This window comes from Pleurodeles waltl, chromosome 5 (genome assembly GCF_031143425.1).
Source record: "Pleurodeles waltl isolate 20211129_DDA chromosome 5, aPleWal1.hap1.20221129, whole genome shotgun sequence".
Classification (NCBI taxonomy): Eukaryota; Metazoa; Chordata; class Amphibia; order Caudata; family Salamandridae; genus Pleurodeles; species Pleurodeles waltl.
The window spans coordinates 1465481961-1465507954 of NC_090444.1; positions in this window are offsets into that span (position 1 = coordinate 1465481961).

Sequence of the window (25994 nt, forward strand, 5' to 3'; positions counted from 1 at the left end):
GGGCAACTTTATGGAGGTCCACCAGATGTTTCTCTGTGGCCCCCCAATGATTCAACAAACCAAGAGATCATTCCAATTTCTTTTTCTCTTTCCGAAACTAGAGCTGCAATAGACTCCCTGAAATGGGGGAAGGCTCCTGGCCCAGATAAAATTCCAGGTGATCTATACAAATCTAGACCTGATATATGGGCTCCCTACCTCAATTTTATCTGCAATACTATTGCAGCAGGCGCTCCAGTTCCATCTACTTGGAAAGGGGCAGAAATTGTACCGATCTTCAATAAAGGAAATCCAAACATTCCGGCTAACTACCGTCCAATTAGTCTCCTCGATAACTTCCCAAAAATTTATGCGAAACATCTTCTGTCCCACCTTGAGGAATGGATTATTGAGTCTGAAGCCCTTTCTGATTTACAAGCGGGCTTCAGACCCGCTGTGAGCACAGTTGACCAAGCTCTAAGATTTATGTCAATAAAATGGAAGAATGTCGACCTGGGGGGGGGTAACCTTTACGTGGTCTTTATAGACCTAAGAGCCGCATTTGACCTGATCCCCAGGAATCTGCTGTGGTCAACATTATTAAACATGGGAGTGCCTTTTGGCCTCCTGAAACTCATAGCCCAGTTGCACCAAAATACCTTTGCCCAAATCAGGTGTGGACAAGGGGGCGAGCTGACTGACCCTGTAGCTATCAAAAAAGGAGTTAGACAAGGTTGTGTTTTGGCACCTACTCTTTTTCTGCTCTACATTAATAATTGCATCCACTACCTAGAGAAATGCATAAATGATTCTCCAAAACTAGGTGGGAAAAAAATCCCCTGCCTGCTTTATGCAGATGATACGATCCTACTATCAAAATCGCCAATGGGAATTCAACACCTAATTAACCAGTTCTGTGCTTACTGTAGTGATTATGGTTTAGATGTAAACATTAAGAAAACTAAATTTATGATATTCACTACCTCTAAAAAACGACTGCGTACTAATATTGAGATGAATTCGACCCCATTGGAGAAAGTTGAAGAGTTTGATTATTTGGGTTTCAGATTATCTACATCGGGCAAATGGAAGGCAGCCATTGACAAGGGGGCTCTGATCATAAGCCAAAGAGGTGGGGCCTTAGTCCACAGATCTAGAAAGGCACCGAGCCCCCCTCTGAACATTCTTGCGGAGATTTATAATGTTCAAATCAGAGCAGCAGCCCTATATGGAGCGGAACTTTGGGGGTCCCATAAAAACCTGGACATTCTGCAAACTAAGGAAAATATCTTCCTTAGGCAGGTGTCCAGGCTAGGTACGGGCACTCCAATGACCCCTTTAAGGCTTGACCTTGGTTTAAATGGCATTAAAACTATAGCGGCCTTAAGACCCCTTTCCTATTGGATTCGTGTATGGAAATCTGCTGAACTAGAACCATATAGGCTGGCTATAAGAGAGTTGATAGCCGCCCCTAAGGCATTGGAGAGAATCCCTTGGCTGAAAGAGATGAAAATTGCCTGGGACAAAATGGGTCTTCCCCATTATTGGAATCACCCGGATCAAATCCCTGACAAGGCTAGGAGATTTGTTTCGAACAGATATTGGGAGAAAGTTAACGAAGATTCCCTGCACCAAAAGAGGGCGGGTAGGTTAACTATGGATTTTCTCCAAATTAAGCATGAACCCTGGGCTGAGATTTTCCTGAACCTCCCTATCCCTCCGTATGCCCGTGCTCTATACCTGCAGTTAAGATATGGCACATTGCCTACCAATGGTTTCACGGCCCATTGGCCATCTAACATCGCTACAAATGATAGGTGTATCTTCTGTCAACTTTGCAAAGAAACATCAGAGCATGTATTATTCTTCTGCCCTTTGTACAAGACACCAAGAAAGAGGTGTATTATTCCCCTCTGTAAAAACATGTCATTTCAGGACAGAGTAACAGCCATTAGAATCTGTACGCATGATTCTTCTCCCAGGGTTGCCATTCCAGTTACCAAATATTTATCGGAGGCCTGGTACATCCGTCGCAAGTTCATTGCACCCAAAGGCTCCTGAGCCATTTCTATACTTGTTTTCAGAAGGATTTTAATCTTCTTTTTTTATCCTTTTTGTATTGTTTTTAGTTGGAAATTTCCATTATGAATTTGTTGCCTTCCCTATGACTACCAAGACTGCACAAGCCTATATAGCCTTCTCATATAGTTATCCTGTTGTTTTCTTTGATTGGTACTCTGATAATGTCGTCTTTTAGTCCAATCAGACTATCTTCTGTCTTTTTTGTCTTTTGGTTGTGCATACTAGTCCTCCAGACAAAAAGTCTTATATTTCAGTTTTTAGCTCTGTCCCCTTTTTTACTATATTTATTCATGTTTTATTTTATTGTATTCATATATATTTGATGAAATGCTTTGTCTTGTTGTTCTTATTGTTACACTGTTTTGACGTCTATTGGTTTTACATTGTTACCATGTTTTTATTACATCCTTTTTTAAGTATGATTGTTATTATTATTTTAAATGGACTAGATTTCTAGACCGAATGAACTTAATAAAATAAACATTCTTAAATCTTCAACAACAAAAAATGAAGTACTGAGGTACAATTGTTGCACTACTTAAAAAGATTTTTCTAAAAGGGTTTACCCAAAACTGCTGCAAAGAAATATAGAAAATTAGAAATGGATTTCTCTACCTATTAACACTTGAAGTGGTAATAGACAGGAAACTACAATAAAACCTACTACTTACCTGGATCTAAGATCCCAACGCAGAATGCAGAGAAGCATATAACGCAGGCTAAATGTGCTGAAAACAACATTGCGGCCTTTTATGTTTGATAAACGCAGCCAATAACTAATCGCATACTGCCTTATCATGTGCATGTACTGCCCTATACCTCAAACTTACCACTGTTTACCACAGCACAATCTATAACTACATATTTTAAAAATTGTAACTTTAACTCTACTTACACTCTTTGCACATTCTACTAAAATAACCGTTTACAGAAAATAATCCTGCCACGTATTTTAACACATTTTTTAAGCTACTTCCATTGTAACCACTATCCCTTCACCACTCCACTATACCCCACTACAACACTGAACTCTATGCTACTAGGTTCTTTGCTACTCCATGTAATGCCATTCCAAAGTATGCTACTACACTCTATTCCCCTCCACGCCACCTGACTCCATGTATGTTATTCCACTGTATGGAACTTCAGGCTATTCCACTCTGTGCCACTCCACTATATCCCACTTCAATGTGCACGGCTGCACTGTAAACTATTTCTCTGTATGACACTGCACATTATGCCACTCAATTGTACACCAGTCTATTACACTCCACTCAACTCTGTGACAATCCACTTACACTATTATGCTGTACATCACTCCATTCCCCTATACTACACTTTATGCCACTCCACTTTATACCAACTCATTGTACCATACTGCACTCTGTGCAATTCCACTGTATGACACACTACTCTACACCACTCTACTCTATGCTATTCTACTCTACGCTACTTCACTCTATGTCACTACACTGTATGCCAGTAACACTGAATGTTTTTCCACTCTATAACACTTCACTATGCACTACTCCAGTGTATGCCACTCCATGCCACTCCACTCTATGCTGCTACACTCTATGATACTCCAGGGTAATGCACTCCAGTCTACAACATTCCACTCTATGCCACTGGACAGTACACTTTTATACTGTACATCACTACAGTCTACCCTGCTCCACTTTACAACACTTCACTCTATGGAATATCACTCTAAAATACACCACTCTACATCATTAAAATTCATGCCACTCCTTTCTATGTTATTCCACAGTATACACCACTGTACTTTACCTCACTCCACTATATGCTACTCCACTATATGCCACTGCATGCTATTCCATTCTACACTTCTCCACTATGCATTCATTCCACTTTACCCCACTCCAGTGTACACTATTCCACTGTATGCCACCCCAGCATATGCTTCTCCACTCTATGCCACACCACTCTAGGGGCCAGATGTAGGAAGAGAGCAATTTGCGACTTGCAAATTGCGAGTCCCTGCGACTCGCAATTTGCAAGTCGCAAATTGCTATGCAGTACGGTGTCTCAGACACCGTCTGCAACTCGCAATGTGGTCGCAATGACCCACCTCATGAATATTCATGAGGTGGGTCGCAAATTGCGGCCCCATTGCGAGTATAGGCACTCGCTAACATGGAGGCCTGCTGACGTCAGCACGCCTCCATGTTAGCGACCTGCCTTTTCAATAAAGCATTTTTTTTTTTTTAAATGTAGCCCGTTTTCCCTAAGGGAAAACGAGCTGCATTTCAAAAAAATCCGAAACCTTTTGTTTCGGTTTTTTCAGGGCAGGGAGTGGTCCCTTGGACCACTCCCTGCCCTGAAAAAATGTTTTGGGGTCCAGTCTCAAACTGGAAGGGGACCCATGGGGACCCCTTCCAATTTGCGAGTGGGTTACCATCCACTTGAAGTGGATGGTAACTGCGACTACATTTGCGACCGCGTACGCGGTCGCAAATGGAGTTGCATACCACTGCGACTCGCAAATAGGAAGGGAACACCCCTTCCTATTTGCGATTCGGAAATGCATTTTGCGAGTCGGTAACGACTCGCAAACTGCATTTCTGCATAGGAAACACGCATTTGCGAGTCGCAAATGGCAGATTTTGCCGTTTGCGACTCGCAAAGTGTTTCCTACATCTGGCCCTAGGTTATTTCAATGTACACCACTACATTGCACCTCACTCCACTCTACTTCAGTTCACCCTACAATACTCCATTGTATGCCAGTCCACTCTGTGCCACTCCACTGTAAGGTGTTCCACTCTATACTACTTCACTGTGCTCCACTCCAGTCTAACACACTATACTGTGCTCTATTTCACTGTCTATTGCTTATCTCTACAACACCCTAGTGTATGTCACTGCACTGTACGCCAATACACTGAATGCCAATCTACACTATTCCACTTTACACAACTCCACTGCACATTACTTCACTCTATCCTATTCTACTCTATGCCACATCACTCTATGCCACTCCACTGTATGCCACTGTAATGTATGGTATTACAATGTATACCACTCCACTGTTCACCAGTGTATTCAATGCCACACTAAACTACCACACTCCATTCTGTGCCACTCCATTCTATGCCACTCCATGCTATGCTACCCTATTCTGTGCCATTCCACTTTATGACACTCCACTATATGCCACTCCCGTCTAATCCACTGCATTCTATGATAGTGTAGTCTAAGCTACTCCACTCTACATTATTCCACTCTATGCAACTCCACTCTCAACACTGCACTCTACTCTGTTCCACACTATGCCACTCCACTATTCATTATTATGCTCTATACCACAAACACTCTGTCACTCCACTGTATGATATTCCACTGTATGCTATTCCAATCTATGTCACTCTACCCTTGGAAACTCCACTCTATGCTATTGTACTGTATGCTACTACACTGTACCTCACTCCACTGTACACAGTTTCACTCTATGCCACTGCGTTATATGCTACTCCACTGCATGTCACTACACTCCAACACACAATACTCTACACCACTCCACTCTTCACCACTCTACACTACGCTATTCCACTCTACACCAATCCACTCGATGCCATTCCATTCTACAGCACTCCACTCCATGCTTTTCCAGTCTACAACACTTCACTATATGTCGCTCCACACTATGCCACTTCACTGTACCCCACTCCACTTTATGCCAACTATATGCTATTTCACTGTAAGCCACTACACTCCACACTACTCAACTATACCCTATTCGACTCTATGCTTTTTCACTCTACCTCACTCCACAGTACGCCACTACACTGTATTCTATTCTACTATACCCCTCTGCTCTCTATACAATTCCAATATATGCCACTGCAATCTATGGCACTCAAGAGTACGCCACTCCACTCTACGCTTCTCCACTGTGTGCTATTTCAGTGTATGCTACTATAGTGTAAGCTATTCCACTGCAAGCCACTCCCCTCTACGCCTCTCCACTGCACATTATTCCACTGTACACCACTGCATCCTATGCCACTCTACTTCATGCCTCTCCATCCATGCCACTACACTCTAAGCCACTCCCTTGCATGCTACTCCACATTACGCTATGCCAGTGTATGCCACTCTGCTGTACACCACTCTACTCTATGCCACTCCACCCTACAGCACTCCACTGTACACTTTTCTACTGTACGCTACTACACTCAATGTCAATGTAGTCAACAACACTCTACTGTATGCCACGCAACACCTCAACACTGTACTCTACATTATTCCATTGTTTGTGTCTCTGCTCTACCCCACTTCACTCTCTGCTATTCCACTCTATGCCACTCCAGCATATGATACTCCACTCTATGTCACTCCACTTTACACCACTGCACTCTATGCCACTCATTGCTATTGCACTATATGCTACTCCACTCTACACCATTCTGCTGTATGGTATTCCATTCCATGCCACTCAATTCCACCCAAATCCACTTCACACCATTCCACTATGCTCAATAACAATATGATCCAATCAATAAGTCTATGCCCTTCCACTGTATCAACCTAGATTTCACTGTATAGCATGATACTGTACAACAATGTACTCCTCTTAATGCCACTACACAACACTCTACATTACACTATAGCATTTTACAATACTCTCATCCACTCTACAACACTACTCAGCTCCGGTACACCTGCACCTGCACCTCAGACAGTCACCATTGCTACCCCAATTCAGGAAGGACCTTAAAACCTCGCTCTTCAACTGATGCTCAGAAGACAAATCATCTAAGCGCCTTGAGACCCTTACAGGTGAGTTGTTGAGCTTTATAAACCCTGATTTGATTTGATTTGTACACCACTCCCCCAGTTTATATTTTTATTTAGACACTTCTCCACTGTACTCCACTACAGCACTCTACAGCACTCTACTGCACTATATTCTATGCCACTCAACTGTACGACCGTCTATCCCACTCCACTCTATCATACTGTACCACATTCTCCTCTACTCAGCTTCACTCCACTCTCTAACACTCTACTTTTCTCCACTCTATGACACTTTCTGACATTTATAACACAGCATTCCAGTCTCCTTCACCACACACCACACCAGTCTGCAACACTTTATTCCATTGTATAGTATGTCACTCCACTCTACTAATTTCCATGCCACTGTATTCTAGAATATGCTATCCCATTCTATGCTATGTCACTCCATTGACCTAGCCTACAGTCAGGCCCTGTGGCTAACCCACTGCATGCAGCCAACCTCACGCCACACATGGCCATTGTTTATGAGCGGTTGAGTTGGCTGCTGGGCTTGACCCACTGGCAAACCCCCATAACCAGCCAACACCATGATGCACACAGCCTTTGGCCATGTGCTGTGGGGGGTGGCCCTGATCTGGCCTGCAGCCAGGCCCTGACACCAACCCCACAAAGGCAGTCAACAAAGATGGGAGGCATGCAGCCATCCCTCCCTGGGCCAATTTTGGCCCTGAGGACTCCATGCCCCGTGGCCTACCACCTTTTTAAAGGGGAGGAGTGTATGAAGTCCCCCTTCCCGGGCCAATATTGGCCCCAGGACCCCATAACCAAGGCATGGCTGGCATCTAAATGAGGAGGGGACACATAGCCTCCCTCCCCAGGCGAATATTGGCCCCAGGACCCCATCCCCTTAAAGCCTCACCATAATTTAAAGGGGAGAATGAGGCATGCAAGCCCCCTTCCTGGGATGAAAGTGGCCCAGGGCACCCCATCCCCTGGGGCCTCAACACCATTTAAAGGGTTGGCACACAGCCCTCCTCCCGAGCTAATATTGGCCCGGGGGCACCATCCCCCAGAAACCCGCCTCAAATTCTTCACTGTACTGACACCACCCTAGGCATCCATTACCTCTTAGCTGGAGGCTACAGGGGGAGCCCCAATTTTTCCATTTGTTTCCCTGTCCAATATTAAAGTCCTCTCTCTTTGGGCGGAAACATGTTTTCTGCAACTGCCCGCTGGCAGTGGACTTACTGCTTGCTCTAGCTTGGCGGGATTTTGAATTTGCTCCCACCAAGAGAGACCAAACATCTATGTCCCGAGGGTGGGCACCTTTGGAAATAAGGGTCCGGCCCTGGGAAATGTCCCCTATGCCGTTAATGATTCCAGGAGCAGTGCCACACATCCCCCCTCCTTTTCAAAGTGTGCGGCTGGGCCTTGAAGGATGTGATCCCCTGGGCTAATCGTGGCCCTGGCAGTGGGACCACATAGGCCTCCCTTTCCCATTCTTTAACTTGGCCTGGCACCAGGAAGGTGGTGAGGTCAAAAATGACCCGGGACGGATGACATGCAGCCCTGCTCCTTTTTAGTTTGTACTGCAGGTCCCTGGGGATAGGGTACCCAGGACCTATTGCACCGAGTACGGAGGCCTGCTTGGCCCATCTTCCCTCCTACATAAATCACCCTAGATCAAGATAGGTGGTAGTCTCTGGAGCTGAAACTACCCCCTTCAACCTTAATTCATTCAGCCAGGCCCCAGAGCATGGCAGTTCCTGGGGCCAATATCTCCCCCATAATATTATGAAATCCAGCCCTGGGACCTGGCCCACCTGAGGGACAAATGAAAAAACTAATTTGAGAAACCGTGTTTGTTTTTTGTTTAATTTTTGCATGAATTTGTAGATCTTCCATGAATTTGCCAAAACAAATTAAAAACATTTTTTGGTTCTGTGGGACCCTACCATCAGACCTAAGAGGTCAAGGTATTCCTACTGTAAGACATGGCATTCTTGGTGTGGTTTACCCTAACGTTTTGCCGTCTGACCTCCTTTTTGTGTGACTCATTTTTGCTGGCTTTGAGGATTATATGCACTTTACCACTGCTAACCAGTGCAAAAGTGCAGGTGCATACTTAATTTACTTCTAGGTCCCTAGTAAAGTGCACTATGTGTGCCCCTGGCCTGTAAATTAAATGCTACTGGTTGACCTGCAGCACTGATTGTCCCACCCACTACAGTAGTCTTTCAAACCTGCCTCAGGCCTAGACTGCAGTACCTGTAGGTACAGTTTTGAAAACTGTCATTTTGGCCTGGCAAGTGCACCCACTTGCTAGGCCAAAACCTTCTTTTTATTATATATAAGACACCCCTAATGTAGGCCCTAGATAACCCCAAGGGCACTGTGCAGTGTATTTAAAAACTTGGACATGTACTTTTTAGTTTAACATGTCTATGTTGTGAAAAACTCTCAAATGTGTACTTCACTGCTGTAAGCCCTATCTCTCCCAAAGGGTAATGTAGGTATTACCATAAAACATCTTTTCAGTGTAATTTCAAAATGGGAAGAGATACAAATATGGCCTTTGGTGTCTCTAGACTAACCATTCTGTACCTCTTTCTGACTCGGAATACACGTCTGGGGAAGATAACAGTTGGGCTTTGTGCATCCCATCTAGACAGTCACACACAAAGGGAGCTTGGGTGTGACATTTGCAGCCTGATGTGCCTTCACCTGTCTGATGGGTCTTCCTGAACTAGGTGGGAGGGAGGAGCTGACATATACACCTGAATAGGGGTGTGCATCGCCTCACACAAAGGGCTGATGCCACCCTAAAAGAGTGTCTTGAGCTGGGGAAGGAAGCTGAGAAAGGAAGGGAATGGGCCTTAGGAACTTCAAAGGCCTGTTTCAAAGTCTCCCAATTTCAAAGACATATTTTGTTATAAGTACTGGACCCCAAACCACCACCAAATCAGTCCTGAGGAGACTATGCCAAGAAGAGGAGCTTTGCTGCCAGGAGAGACTACCACTTTGCTACTTGCTTTGCTGTGTTGGCCTACCGCCTGCTCATTATTATGCTGCTAGGAGGATGTTGGAAAGTGAATTATTAGTAAGGGAAGGTAGGTATATACACTTAGTAACAAGCCACAATCCCACACTAGGTCCAGTCAATGTCTCAATAAATTAATCAACCCAAGAGCAGTGAGGCTTAACTTAGGAGACAGCTGTGTAAAGAATTTAACATCAGCAAAACAAAAAACAAGTAAAACACAACACAATCAAAAAATCTGAAACCAATTTATTAAAACTGGAAGTATTATTATCTTTAAAAGTAAAACGAAATGACAAAAATCCAATGTAGGGAAACTGAGATATGAGTTTTCAAAGCCTAAATGTAAAGAAATGCTGTCTAGTCCGTAATAAAAGCGCAAACTGAGGACATCTGCTCGCAATTGAGCAAGGCAAAATCAAAGTTGAAGCCGACCACAATAGAACCCAAGTCGGATACAATGATTGGTAGGTCTCAGTCAAAATTGGATCTTCTGACTTAGGGGGTCATTATGACTTCGGAAGATGGGTTACACTGTCTACCTAAGTCACAATGGGCAGGTTGCCACCAGTGTGGCCACCTAACACCGGGCCCCATTACGAGTTTCCTGCTGGGTCAGCTGGCGAGAAACGGCCTACAGCACTGTCTCCAGCTCATAATCGAGCCGACAGCAATGCTGTATTGCATAGGGTGCACCAGCACCCATAGCAAAGCTCACTGTCTGCAAAGCAGACAGTGAACTTTGTGGCTGGGCTGGCCAGGGAAGCCCCTGTACTGGCCATGCCAAGTGCATGGGCAGTGCAGGTGCCCCCCCAAGGCATCCTGCACCCCATCTCCACCAGCCTGTATATGGCGGTGCTACCGCCATGTAACTGCTGTCGTAGGGGGGGGTCCTAATCCACCAGGGTGGTGCTGCCTGCAGTACTGCCCTGGCAGATAAGGACCGCAAGAACTGCCAGCCCGTCGGGATGGCATGTCCTGGTGGAGCTGGCGGTCCGACCGTGGCCCGACCTCCACTGTCATAATGTGGTAGTCAGACTCCCGCCAAAGCGGTCGGACCACCGCTTTGGCAGCGGTCAGACCACCACCGTGACCCTTTCGGTCAATAGACTGCCAGGGACTTGGGCCCTCATTACAACCCTGGTGGTAAATCCCACTTCCCGCCATGCTGAAGACTGCCAACATACTGTTGCGGCAGCGGAATTCCTCTACAGGTATTACTACCCACATCTCGGAATCCGCCACAATACAGACACTCACACAAGTCTGCCACACCAAAGGTCAGTGATAAACTGGCGATACCAAGACCCACACCGTCATGCCAACAAGAATACGATCACACTGTCACGACCCACGAATCAACGCAGCGGTCTTTCAACCGCGGAAATCCATTGGCGGTACACAGCGCTGCACTCAAAATACACACACACACTTACAAAACACAACCACATTGGACAATTCAAAATACACACACCTGATACACATACACACACCACACCCACACACCCACACCACTATAAAACACACACCCACATTACCCACAAACCCTTACAACCTAAAATTTTGAAGAAGGCCAGAGAGAGAGATTAGCTAACACAACACCAGCATCTACGGACACACAACACCATCACTTCTACAACATCCACGCACCTCAAACAACACACAACACATCCCCCCACACATCACAACAGACAGCACCTCACACATCACCCACACCACTTCATGGCACCTCAAAGCCACCCCAGGTTTTCAGAGGAGGAGCTCAGGGTCATGGTGGAGGAAATCATCCGGGTAGAGCCACAGCTATTCAGATCACAGGTGCAGCAGACATCCATTGCAAGGAAGATGAAGCTATGGCGGAGAATCATCAACAGGGTCAACGCAGTGGGACAGCATCCAAGAACACGGGATGACATCAGGAAGAGGTGGAACGACCTATGGGGGAAGGTACGTTCCGTGGTATCAAGACACCTGATTGCTGTACAGAGGTCTGGCGGTGGACCCCCACCTCCTCCCCCACAACTAACAACATGGGAGGAGCAAGTCTTGGCAATAATGCATCCTGAGGGCCTGGCCGGAGTAGCAGGAGGACTGGAATCTGGTAAATCAAATCTCTATTACTTTCACCCCCTCTACCTGCATGCCATCACATACCCCCACCCTCACCCTTACCCCCATCACACCATCATCTCCATATGTCCCACTATCACAACCCACACATCTCAATATCAAGGCCCTGCATGCAACACCTATGCATGGACTACGGTCACCAATGCATGTCCAGTACAGAAACCCACACAGACCCCAAAACAACTATCACAAAAAGGCAAACACAATTATGCAAGCACAGGAGTAGAGGGTACCTCACCCGATGCAAAAGATGGCACAGACAGATACTAAAGCTATGCATTTACACCCCAACAGGACCCCTACCCAACGTCACCGGACAGGAAGTGCCAGACATATCCAGTCCCTCCACAGAAGAGACCCACAGTGATGACAGCAGCTCTGCACGCCTGGATCAAGATGACCAGCCCGGCCCATCAGGGACCTCAGAACAGTCAGTTCCCCTGACACAGTCACAAACCACCACTGAACCTCCCCCCTCAGGAAACACCGTCACAGAACGCACCCAGCAGGGCCATCCCTCTGTCCCCAGGACATGTCAATCAGCAGTGTGTCCACCACTACAGAGAACCCAGGCAAACCCACCAACACAAGACAATCAGGGATCTGGGGTCAGTGGCAGTGGGCACATGGTTCAGGGGACAGAGGCACAGGATAACAGGGAAGCTGGGAGGATTGCTGTGCGACGGGGGGACAGGCCCAGATGACCCACTCTCCACAAGGCACTCTCCAACATAATGGGAGTTTACCACCATTCCCAGGAGACCATGGGCACGGTACTGGCCAAGTTTCAGGAGACCCAGCGGCTGCAGAAGGAACACTACTTGGGGATCAGGGAAGACTTGAAGTCCATTAACACCACCCTGGTCACCGTTGGGGGGGTGCTGGCAGACCTTGTCAACACCATGAGGGACACAGTGGCACACAAACAGGCCCCTGACACTAGCCTGGACGATGAACAGCCTTCCACCTCCGCGCTAGTGGACAGGAGGCACCGCCACAGAAACAACAGACCACCAGCACCCCACCCCCTGCAGAAGGAGAACCAGTCTGCAAACGGTCCCTGAGATCCAGGAACAAGACAGAGAACATTGCCAAGACCCCCGCCAGGAAATAAGACCCTCCTGAATGTCACCCTTCTGTCCCACTTTGTCACCCTGTCCACCTTAAACTGCCATGGCTCCACTTCCTATGCCCGATTGGAAAATGCACCTGTGAGACCAAGAGATTGGATTCCTCCACCATCACCCCAGCACATTTCACACCCCCTCCACTTATTTGCAGAGAAATAAACACCCTTGAATCACAAAACAATCTGGAGTCAGTCTGTGCTTTCACGAATGTGTAATTGCAAAATCTCTGGAATATAGCAATGTCAATGTGCTTGTTCACATACCAATGTTACACAGCTGTAGGCCAGGAGTAAACATAGCAGAGGGCACACATGGGGACCCAGATCTGTGAAATGCAAAGCCAAAGTGACAAGTCAGGGTCCATACACAGAGTTAAAAAGGCAGACTTATGCTAGGTCCTACAATAGTATGATATGTGGAAAGCAGTTCCATCTTCCTACCTGAGTCTCACTGGAAGTATTGCATGATGATGTAGTTTTGGTTGTCTGCATCTTCTTCTTCTGCCTCCTCTTCTTCACTGTCCACAGGCTCCACAGCTGCCACAAGACCAGCCTCATACCCATCCTCCTGCAGAAAAGGCACGTGGCATTGCAAAGCCAGGTTGTGCAACATACAGCAGGCCAGGATGATCTGGCACACCTTCTTCAGTGAGTAGTATAGGGATCCACCTGTCAGATGGAGGCACCGGAATCTGGCCTTCAGGAGGCCAAAGGTGCGCTCGATTATCCTTCTAGTTCGCCCATGTGCCTCATTGTAGCGTTCCTCTGCCCTTGTCCTGGGATATCTCAATGGGGTCAGTAGCCATGACAGGTTGGGGTAACCAGAGTCACCTGCAAATATCGAGGAACAACTGTTAGACATACTCCAAACATTCGGGAATCTCCTATACCCAGACAGCAAATGAAACTGTGTGGGGACTTCAGGCTCACCTATTAGCCAAACCCGGTGTCTCTGGAGTTGCCCCATCACATAAGGGATGCTGCTACTCCTCCAAATGTAAGTGTCATCCACTGAGCCAGGATACTTGGCATTCACATGGGAGATGTACTGGTCTGCCAAAAAACACCATCTGCACATCCATGGAATGGTAGCTTTTCTGGTTTCTGTACACCTGTTCATTCCTGCGGAGGGGTCAAATGCCACATGTGTACCATCAATGGCACCAATGATGTTGGGGATATGTCCCAGGGCATAGAAGTCACCTTTCACTGTGGGAAAATCCTCCACTTGAGGGAAAGCGATGTAGCTGCACATGCATTTCAGCAGGGCAGACAACACTCTGGACAACACGTTAGAGAACATTCGCTGGGACATCCCTGATGCTATGGCCACTGTTGTTTGGAAAGACCCACTGGCAAGGAAATGGAGTACAGACAGGACCTGCAATAGAGGGGGTATTCCTGTGGGATGGCAGATAGCTGAAATCAGGTCTGGCTCCAACTGGGCACACAGTTCCTGGATTGTTGCACGATCAAGTCTGTAAGTGATAATTATGCGTCTCTCTTCCATTGTCGACAGGTCCACCAGGGGTCTGTACACCAGAGGATGCCGCCATCTCATCACCTGCTCCAGCGGACATGCCCTATGGAGGAGAACGGTGAGCAGAGGGTCATGCAACACTTAGGTATCACAATGCTGTTTGCAAAAACGTTACATTTTGTCTATGTGCCTTTGTTCGTATTCCTGGCCTAAATAGGTGTGACACAGCTATTTGGCCTGCCATGTGGCCCCCTGAAATGGTGGCTGCCTGACCTGCAAGGTGGGACAAGGGGAAATTAGATAACTGTGCTGGCGTTGTACACCGTTGTGGTAGGCGGTCGAAGACCGCAGCACAATTCAGCATTGGTTAACATTGGGCCCTATGGGTTCCAGGAGCCAATTACGATGTATGCCGGTGGTGACGGTACGCACCACCTTGGACTTGGCCACCATTTTTTGGCCGGCGGTAAAAAAAATTGAATCACGACCACGGTGGAAACCGCCAACACATACAGCCACTTCAACACTCCGACCTTCACAACGGTAGCAACAAACACAGCGACGGTAACCGCCAACAGCCAGGCGGAAGACAATGTACCTCCCACCCCAATACAACACGCCCATCCGCTAGCTTTTCAGGGGCAGCGCCAAGGCCAACAAAAATACGACGGAAACAGTACTTGGAAGGGAAACCACTCACCTCCCGACACTCAAGAAGAACCAGGACGCCATGGAGCCCGAGCTGCAGGTCTTGCCGATGTTGGTGTATCTTCTCATATATCAGGAGTACCTACGGCAGTGACAATGACCACGGTGAGTCTAGCACCTAGTAGACATGGGAGGAGGGAGGAAAAAGAGAGTGACACACACATGCAACATCCCCACCCTCACTCCCAACACCATACACACAAACACATGCAACAACATTACATATACACCCTGTAACCCTAAGGAATTGAGTCAAATTAGTGTAATATTAGAACTTAAGAGAAATACGTTCATAAATAAACAGTATGTACAATATATACAATATACACAAAATGAGGGACAATGTCCACACAAAAATAGTCCGTGGCCCACTGGGCCATAACACATAGGCCAAGCCCACATTTGACTTCTGCCTCAAAATGGAGAGAACACTGCAGAGGCATCAGGTCGAAAACACACAGGCACCTCATGGGGCTGGGGAACGGGGGGCACCTTAGCCGGAAAATGGTACAACGCCATTGCTCCTGGAGAGGGCTCCATGCCCACATCGATGTCCTGGGGAGTGCAAAGCCACAGTCTCTAAAGTCTCTCCATCGGGCGGGCTTCCCACTGCCTGGTCCTGGGGAGTGCACATCCACAGTCTCTCAAATGGCTGGGTTGCCCACTTCCTGGTCCTGGGGAGTGCAAAACCACAGTCTCTCAAGTGGGTGGTTTGTCCACTGCTTGGTCCCTGGGAGTGAAAGGCCACAGTCTCTCAAGTGGATGGCTTCTTCCACTGGTTCTGGAGGGGGCGTTGTGCCCAGTGTGCTTCATCCTGCCAAGGATAGGGTGAGTGGATGCCTTTCTCCACTGGTTCTGGAGGGGGCTTTGTGCCCAGTGTGCTTCATCCTGCCAAGGATAGGGTAAGTGAATGCCTTTCTCCACTGGTTCTGGAGGGGGCTTTGGGCCCAGTGTGCTTCATCCTGCCAAGGATAGGGTGAGTGGATGCCTTTCTCCACTGGTTCTGGAGGAGGCTTTGTGCCCAGTGTGCTTCATCCTGCCAAGGATAGGGTGAGTGGATTGCTATCTCCACTGGTTCTGGAGGGGGCATTGTGCCCAGTGTGCTTCATCCTGCCAAGGATAGGGTGAGTGGATGCCTTTCTCCATTGGTTCTGGAGGGGGCTTTGTGCCCAGTGATGCAGCAACTGGGGAGTGCCAGCCCACAGTCCCTCACCTGGGTGTCAGAACCACGAGATTTGCAGTGGTCAGGATGCATGATAGTCCATGGAGGCAGGGCTACAGTCCATCCGCGGGGGGCTACGGCTGCCTGTGGCGGTAGTGCTGGTGGTGGGGGTGCTGCCAGTGGTGGGGGAAGCTCCAGCCCTTATCCTGCAGCCTCAGATGGCTGCCCACTGGGGCTGCTGTTGCTGCAAGGGGTGCTACTGCCAGCGGTGCAGGTGGCAGTGCTTGTGGCGGTACAGGTGGCGGTGCTGGCCGTGGTGGAGGTGCCGGTGCTCCCAGTGGTGGGGGGAGGCTCCAGCCCTTCTCCTGCAGCCTTGGACAGCTGGCCACTGGGGCTGCTGCTGCTGACAGTAGTGGTGCTTGCAGCGGTGCAGGTGGGAGTGCTTGAGGCTGTGCAGGTGGGGGTGCTGGCTGCTGTGCAGGTGGCTGTGCTGGTGGGTGTGGTGGTAGCCCCCAGGCCTTCACCTGCAGGCTCAGACAGCTGACGTGCCTTGGCTGGTGTTTTCTGCCCCTTCCTGGGCAGATGGTGGTGTCACCTTGGGTCTGGCAGCTGGAGTCTTTGAGGTGGCCTTGCTGGGTGGTTGTGGCTCCTTCCCCTTACTGGATGCTGTCCCCTTCTTCACCTTGCCAGGTGGCGGAACGTTCCTTGCCTTGGCAGGGGTTGGTGGTACACTGGCAGGCCTGACAGGTTCCCCCTTTGAGCCTCTGACAGGTGCAGGAACCACAGCGGACGTGGACTTGGTGGTTGAGGTGCAGGGCTGGGTTTTGGACACCCTGGCCCAAGGGGAAGGACAGGAGGGAGGGATTGGGAACAGGTCAATGTGGGCTAGGAAAAGCTTCTTAGGGACATTGGGGCGAGAAGAGGGTGAAGGTTTGGGAGTGGAGGAAGAGGGTGTGGTTGTAGGAGGTGTCCGCCTGCTGTGTTTGGGCACAGGTAGATGAGCTGGATTCTGTTGTGAGGTGGATGGTTGTTGGGTGGGTGTGTGCTTGAGTTTGTGTACTTTGGGAGGAGGGGTCACAGACACAGTGGGAGAGGACACAGAGGATGTGTGCATGGATGTAGGGGTCGTCACTGCCAGTGAGTGGTGTGCAGTGATGGGAGTGCTGGTAATGGAGGTAGTGGATGAGGATGTAGTGCATCCAGGTGTGAGTGGAGACGCTACTGGGAGGGAGGTGTACGAGAAGGGGGAGGGGGACACAGTGGAAGCAGTGGATGTTGGTGTGTCTGCATGGGGATGGTGCCTGTATATGCCTGTGAGATGAAGTGTGGTGATTGTGTTTGCCTGAGCCACTTTTGTGTGTTGATTTGGGTGAATGCTGGTCTGAAGGTGTGCTTGGAATAGGTTGGGGTAGAGGGTATTGGGACTGGGTAGAGGAAGTTGGAGGGGGGAGGTTAGAGACAGGGACAATGGCTGCCATCATTACGGAGGCCAGAGCCTGAAATGCTCTCTGTTGGGCCGTCACGCCAGAGTGAATGCCCTCCAGGTATGCATTTGGTTGTTGCAAATGCCTCTCAACACCCTGGATGGCATTTAGAATGGTTGACTGACCAACAGTGAGGGATCTCAGGAGGTCAATAGCCTCCTCACTGAGGGCAGCAGGGCTGACTGGGGTACGGCCTGTGGTGCCTGGGGCGTAGGAGATGCCAACCCTCCTGGGTGAGCGGGCATGGGAAACACGCTGAGGGGCTGCTGGGAGGGTGGTGTGGGTAGGAGGGGTGGCGGCTGTACCTGTTGTTGGGGTGGGCACAGAGGTGTCCGCCACCGCCAGGGAGCTTCCATCAGAGGAGAGGTCGCTGTCTGTAGTGTCCCGTCCTATCTCCGCCGTGGTACTCCCCTAGCCCTCCATCCCACTGGTGCCCTCACCCTCAGTGGATTCGGCCTCCAGGCACATGTAGGATGCAGCTCCCTCCTTCGCCGGTGCCTCTCCTCCTCTGCCAGATGATGCTAATGCACAAAAGAACACAGTGACAAAACATAGAGGGGGGGAGAGACAGAGGATACACTTGGTCAATGCCGGCAACACCACTACTGTTGGCGCACAGAACACACAGGGAGCTGCCCTATGCACTAGGCCATACACTGCCAGTTACAATGCTAGTCACCAGCCCATGGGGGACATGGCATAACGTCATCAGTTGCACACCTGAAACTCACAGTACCCTGCCCAGTAGTAGATGCCCACTACCACAATTGGGTTCGGAGTGCCTGCCTAACAAGGGACCTACCCTGCCATGTTCACCCTGGCCTAGGGGCACCCCAAGTCCACATATCCCACCCAGGTAAAACCTTAACATGCGCCAAATCATGAATCTGAATTTGTACTCACCTCCTTGTGGCTGCTGTGATGCCCTCAAGCGCCCGTCCAACTACGGATAGTACGAATAGGCCACTGCCAGGATGCAGAACATCAGGGGGGTCAGAAAACGACGGGCACTCCTACCTTGTTGGGAGGCCAGCCCCAGCTGGGCCTCCGCCGTCGTCCTTGCCCAGCGGCGCAGGTCCTCCCACTGTTTGCGGCAGTGGGTGCTCCACCTGTCAAAGACCCCCAGGGTCCGCATCTTCTTGGCGATGGCACGCCAAATACCCTTTTTCTGATAGGCGCTGACCTGCAGGAAAAAGACAGTAGAAAAGGGAATTAGTTAACCATCCGGACCGTCACACACATGGCCCACCATATCCCTCCCATCCCCTGATGCAGATACATTGACCACCATACATGCAGAACTCTGCCCAGGACACCTCAGCCCCCCCTACATGTGGCTTACACACATAGCACTCCATACATTCATGACCCATGCATCATGCTCACAGTGTACTCACCTGTTTGTCTGGAGGACCATAGAGTAAAGTGCACTGGGGTAGGACCCCATCCACAAGTCTCTCCAACTGCTCTGCAGTGAAGGCAGGGGCCCTTTCCCCAGACACATGAGCCATTGTCACTTCCAGACACAAGTCACAGCAGCACTTGCAGTGTAGGTCCTCTCCTGTTGTAGGTCAAGTAGCAAGTGAGTAAATAGATAGAAAATGGCTTTGACGTCCGCGGCGGTGCGTACCGTCATGGCCGGCGTACATCACTATTGGCTCCTGGAACCCATGGGGCCCAATGATAACCAATGCGAAGTTGCGCAGCGGTCGTTGACCGCCTACCGCAACGGCGCACAACGCCAGCAGAAGTACCTCATTTCCACTTGTCCTGCCTCACCGGTCAGGTAGCAGCCATTTCAGGGGGGCACAGGCCATGGCACCTAACTGCGTCACAGCAGACACTGGCACATCAACTGACTCTCAGATTCACATATTGGTTCTGTAAATGAAGAGATGCATCATTAATGCAATAGATGTGTGAATATGACCCTCTGCTTACTGTTTTCCTCCCTACGCTTCAACCGCTGAGGATGAATATGAGATGGAGACATCCTCCAGTGTACAGACCCCGGGTGGACCTGTGCAACAATGGAGGACAGACACAATATCCTAACCTACAGAGTTGATCGGGACACAATCCAAGACCGGTGTGTCCAATTTGAGCCAGACCTGAGGTCAGCTATCTGCCAGCCCAAAAGGCATCCCCCCTCTAGTGCAGGTCCTGTCAGTGCTCCAATTCCTGGCAAGTGGTTCCTTCAAAACAACAGTGGCCATGCCATGAGGGATGTCTCAGCCAATGTTCTCAAACGTGTTGACCAGAGTGTTGTCAGCCCTGCTGAAAGACATGCGCAGCTACATCGTATTCCCACAGGTGGAGGATTTGGCCACAGTGAAAGCTGACTTTTATGCCCTGGGACATATCCCCAACATCTTTGGTGCTGTTGATGGTACACATGTAACATTTGTCCCCCCCCCCAGAGAAATGAACAGGTGTTCAGGAATAGAAAAAACTATCACTCTATGAATGTGCAGATGGTGTGTTTGTCTGACCAGTACATCTCCCATGTGAATGCCAAGTATCCTGGCTCCGTGAATGACGCTTTTATCTTGAGGAATAACAGCATCCCATATGTGATGGCTCAACTTCAGAGGCACCAGTTGTGGCTAATAGGTGAGCCCAAGGTCCCCACCCAGTATATGTTGGTGTCTGGGTATGGGGCTGTCCCTAAGGGTTAGTGTGTGTCTAACAGTAGTGTGGGTCTAACAGTTGTCCCTCAATGTTTACAGGTGACTCTGGTTACTCCAACCTCTCATGGCTACTGACCCCAGCGAGGAATGCTAGGACAAGGGCAGAGGAACGTTACAAAGAGGCACATGGGCGAACATGGAGGATTATTGAAAGGACCTTCGGCCTCCTGAAGGCCAGGTTCCAGTGCCTCCAGCTGACAGGTGGATCCCTGTACTACTCGCCCAAGAAGGTGTGCCAGATCATCGTTGCATGTTGTATGTTGCACAACCTGGCCTTGAGACACCAGTTGCCTTTTCTGCAGGAGGATGAGCCTGGAGATGGTCTTGTGGCAGCGGTGGAGCCTGTGGACAGTGAGGAAGAGGAGGCAGGGAAGAAGGTGTGGTCAACAGAGGTAATATCATAAAGCAGTACTTCCAGTGACACACAGGTAAGACACTGTAACTTCACTTTACTTTTCAGTTTTCTGTTGGACATTGTACATGGCAGCATGATTTCCCTATGTCTATGGCCACTTACTGTACCCTTTGCCATCTCTATTTTCAGATCTCTGTGCCCCAGTCTGGCTCCTGGTATGTTTACTGCTGCCCACTACAGGTCATACCAATGTATAAATTATTGTACACATGAATTGCAATGTTTTCAGAATGTTGTACAAATACATATTTCAATCAATTGACAGACTCCAGATTTGTATTTGTTCCAAGGGTGTTTATTTAAGTGCTCATAAGTAGAGGGGGATGTGCAATGGGCTGGGGTGATGGTGGAGGAATGTCCAATTAGAGTCCAGTCTCTTGGTATCACAGGTGTGCATTGTCCAATGGGGCATAGGAAGGGGAGCAATGGCAGTTCAAGGTGGACAGGTTGACAGAGTGGGATACAAGAGTGACAATCAGGCGCGTCTTATTTCCTGGCTGGGGTCTTGGCAATGTTCCCTGGCTTCTGCCTGGACTGCAGGGACCATTTGTGGGGTGGTTCTCCTTCTGCAGGGGGTGGGGTGCTGGTGGCCTGTTGTTCCAGTGGCAGAGCCTCCTGTCCACTAGTGCCGGCGGAGGTGGAGGGCTATTGATTGGTGTGGTTAGTGTCAGGGGCCTGTTGGTGTGCCAGTGCCTCCTTCATGGTGTTGGCTATGTCAGCCAAAACCCCTGCAATGGTGACTAGGATGGTGTGGATGTGTTTAAGGTCTTCCCTGATTCCCAGGTACTGTCCCTCCAGCAGCCGCTGGGTCTCCTGCAGCTTGGCCAGTATCTGGCTCTTGGTCTCCTGGGAATGGTGGTATGCTCCCAGGATCCCTGCAAGTGCCTCGTGGAGAGTGGGTTATCTGGCCCTGTCGCACAGCAGTTCTCCCAGCTTCCCTGTTGTCCTGTGCCTCTGTCCCCTGAACAGTGTGCCCACTGCCACTGACCCCAGGTCCCTGATTTTCTTTAGTTTGTGGGGTTGCCTTGGGTCCCTGTAGTGGTGGACACACTGCTGATTGACGTGTCCTGGGGACAGTGGCATGGGCCAGCTGGGTGGGTGCTGTGATGGTGTTTCCTGATGGGGGAGGCTCTGTGGTGGTATGGGACTGTGGCAGGGTAACCAACTGTCCAGAGGTCCCTGATGGGCCAGGTTGGTCATCGTGATCCAGGCGTGCAGAGCTGCTGTCATCACTGTGGGCCTCTTCTGTGGGGGGACTGGATGTTGGTGGTACATCCTCTCCGGTGACGTTGAGTAGGGGTCCTGCGGGGATGCAAATGCAGTGTTATTGTATCTGCGTGTGCCATCTTGTGCATGTGTGTGTTTCCCTGTATGGTTGTGATTGCCCTGTCAGCTTTGCCTTGTGTGCGTGGTGATTTTGTGGGCTAGGTGATTCTCTCTAATGGGCATGCTGTGGTGATGGGTGTCTTTGCAGGTCTGTGATGGGGATCCATGCATCGGTGTGGCATGCAGGGCTTGGTATAGAGATGGGTGGGTTCTGATAGTGGGGTATATTTGATGTGGTGGAGTGATGGGGTGAGGGTAGGAGTCTGTGATGGCATGCAGGTAGGGTGGGGAATATAGTAGTAAAGATTTGATTTACCAGAGTCCAGTCCTCCTGCTACTCCTGTGAGGCCCTCAGGATGCATGATTGCCAAGACTTGCTCCTCCCATGTTGTTAGTTGTGGGGGAGGTGGGAATCCACCGCCAGTCCTCTGTATTGCTAACTAGTGTCTTGCAAACACAGAACGCACCTTCCCCCGTAGGTCGTTCCACCTCTTCCTGATGTCATCCCTTGTTCTGGGGTGCTGTCCCATGGTGTTGACCCTGTCCACGACTCTCCGCCATAGCTCCATCTTCCTTGAAATGGATGTCTGCTGCACCTGTGATCGGAATAGCTGTGGCTCTACCCAGATGATTTCCTCCACCATGACCCTTAGCTCCTCCTCTGAAAACCTGGGGTGTCTTTGGGTGCCATGGATGTGGTATGAGTGATATGTGTGAGAATGTGTGGGGTGATGTGTGGGGTGATGTGTTGGAGTGTGTGCTGTGAGGTGCGTGGGTGGTGTATGGGTTATGGTGTTCTGTGGCTCAGATTGCATAGTTGCTCCTGGCTTGTCTCTCTCTCTCTGTTCACAATCTTTTTTTTCATTGTAAGGGTTGTGGGTAATGTGGTTATGTGTTTTATAGTGGTCTGAGTGTGTGGGTGTGGTGTGTGTATGTGTGTCAGGTGTGTGTAGTTTGAATTGTCCAATGTGGTGTAATTTTGTTAGTGTGTGTGTATTTTGAGCACGGTGGTGTGTACCACCAATGGTTTACCACGGTTTAAAGACCGCTGCAGTGATTTGTGGGTCCTGATACTGTGGGTGTATTCCTGTTGCCGTAATGGTGTGTGTTTTAGCACCTCCAGTTTATCACTGACCTTTGGACTGGCGGACTTGTGTGAATGTCTGTACAGTGACAGATTTCTCTGTGTGGGTCATAATACCCGTAGCGGTATACCACCGCAGTCACATTTTGTTGGTGGCCGTCAGCACGACAGTAGGCGGCATTTACTGCCAGGTTTGTAATGAGGGCCTTAGTCTCTTTTTTGGAGCTTTTCTCTGGGCGTCGGGCGAGGCTCCTCTTCAGGCTGGCTTGTGATGCAACATCATGGGCTTCGCTCAGCATGATGTCCCATGCAACTCCTAGAAGTGTTGTCAATGGGGAAAGGTTCTGGAGCTTTGGCTGGATGAACCTAAAATTCAGGCTGGGTCACAGTTAGACGTCACCAGCTTGATTCTCATCGATGGGTGAGTCACCTTATAGAGCTCTTTTACAAAGTTGCTCCAAACTTCTCAAAATTTCTGAATCTTCTTCCAGAAGTCCTTCTTGGGTCCTTCAGGTGTCCATAAACTTGATCTAAGGTTAATGGCAACTGGACTCTGGTCAGCTGGGCTCTTCTTGCAGGACTTGATGCAGGGGACTCTGGCTAGCTCTTTTGTACCTTGAGCATACAGGGAGATCACTCATGGAGTTGCAGAAACAAGACAAAGTCCTTCTTGTGGTGAAGCCCAGAGTGTGCAGCTGGGGCAGTCCTTGTGGGTGCAGTCCTTTAGGTGCAGACAAGGGATTCAGCAGGGCAGTCCTTCTTCTATGGTGTCTTCTTTCAGCAGGGATCTTCATTGCTAGGCAGCTCTGCCATATTAATCCTTGCACCATGGTTGGCAAGCAGTGGGGCACCCATGACCTCTGGGGTGACCACTTCCTGCAAAGTGTGACAAAAATCAATCTGAGAAAGCAACATTCTTTAAAAATTCAACATGAAGGAAATCTCTCCTGGGAGGGTACATTTGGCTGAGCTCACCCACTGGTGTGGCTAAGTTTCCCTAACACACCCCTTCCGGCCCCTCTCATAATTTAATTACTGGGGCTTCCATCTGGCTGGGGTAGCAGTCATTGTAGGAGGTCTAGGTTCTGTCCAGGTGGCTTCCCTCCTTTGAAAACCAGTTTGGCCTTTCTATCCCCCTCCTGCTCTGCCATCTGCTTTAGCAGTTGTCCTCCCACCAGATGCTTCTTTCGTTTCAGCCCAAGCCTCTTTACCCCTCACTAAAGTAGCTTGTCTCAGGCTGCCAGAGACTGATCAATCAGGAAAGGGCACTACAGGGATGATTTTGGTAACTTTCAGAAAGAGTTCTAAAACTCTTTTGCTGTACTAGTTATGATAAATTCAAATTTGGCCAGTTGTTGGATTTATTCTAACTTTTAATTTGATATCATACTTGATATATTTATCAAATATCTGGTGGAAAGAAGACAAATAGTTTTAAATAATGACTCCCAATGTTAGCCTATGGAGCTAATGTACTGCAATGGGGAAAACAGATTTGGCTGTTTCCCCCTCACTAGGGCTTATAAAACATATTTTATAAAGTCTCTGCTTATAGTTATACTGCACCCAATCCTGGGGGCACCTAGGGCAGACCTTAGGAGTGCCTTACATATAAAAATAAGGTAGTTTAGAACTTTGTAAGTACTTTTAATTCCAAAATTGAATTTGGAGTTAACTTTAATTTAAAAGCAGCCTGTAAGGCAGGTCTGCTTTTACAATGACAACAGAGACTACAGCAGTGCACCCATGGGTGACTTGACTAAACTTGGGTCCTTAAACCTACATGCCCTATTATATACGAGGGACTTACAACCAATTATAATTATGCCTAATTTGCTTACACCAGTTTAAACAGAGCACTTGCCCTGGGACTTGTTAGCAGTGCCCAGGGCACATTCAGAGTTGAAAAACACCAGTATCCATTAAAAATGGGGGCAAAAAGTGAGGGGCTTCTGCAATCAGCCCAGTTTTCTCACAGAAGGACTGCCACTTTGCAGCATGCTCTGCTGTGTTGGACTGCTGCGTGCTGCCTCTTGCAGTGCGAAGGACTACTCCTGCTCTACAATCTCAAAAGACATCTCAAGTTACTCCAAGTATTTTTTGGCTTCCCCCTTTTGGAAATCTCAGGGCCACCAAAGATTTCAACTGCACACCACTACCATGGGACCCTGTCACCAATGGGTCTGGTAGAAGTGCATCTCAATGAGGAACCACGTGTCTGACTGCTGTGAGTGTGTGACACGCTCCCTCTGAACAGTTCATGTTGAGCTCCTCTTCATGCACCAGAGTCAGCGGGTGTTGAGCACCTCTTCAAGCATCAAAGTCAGCGCTTGTTGATCACTACTCTATTCACCAAAGTCAGTGTGTGTCAATTGCTTCCTTGTTCACCAAAGTCAGAGCATATTGAATACTTCTTCATTCGCCAAAGTCAGCTGTGTAGTGCTTCTTCGACCACCAAGCTCAGCGCGTGTCAAAAGCGGTCCACCATCACACACCACAGTGCTGTGTCTGGCTCAACTGT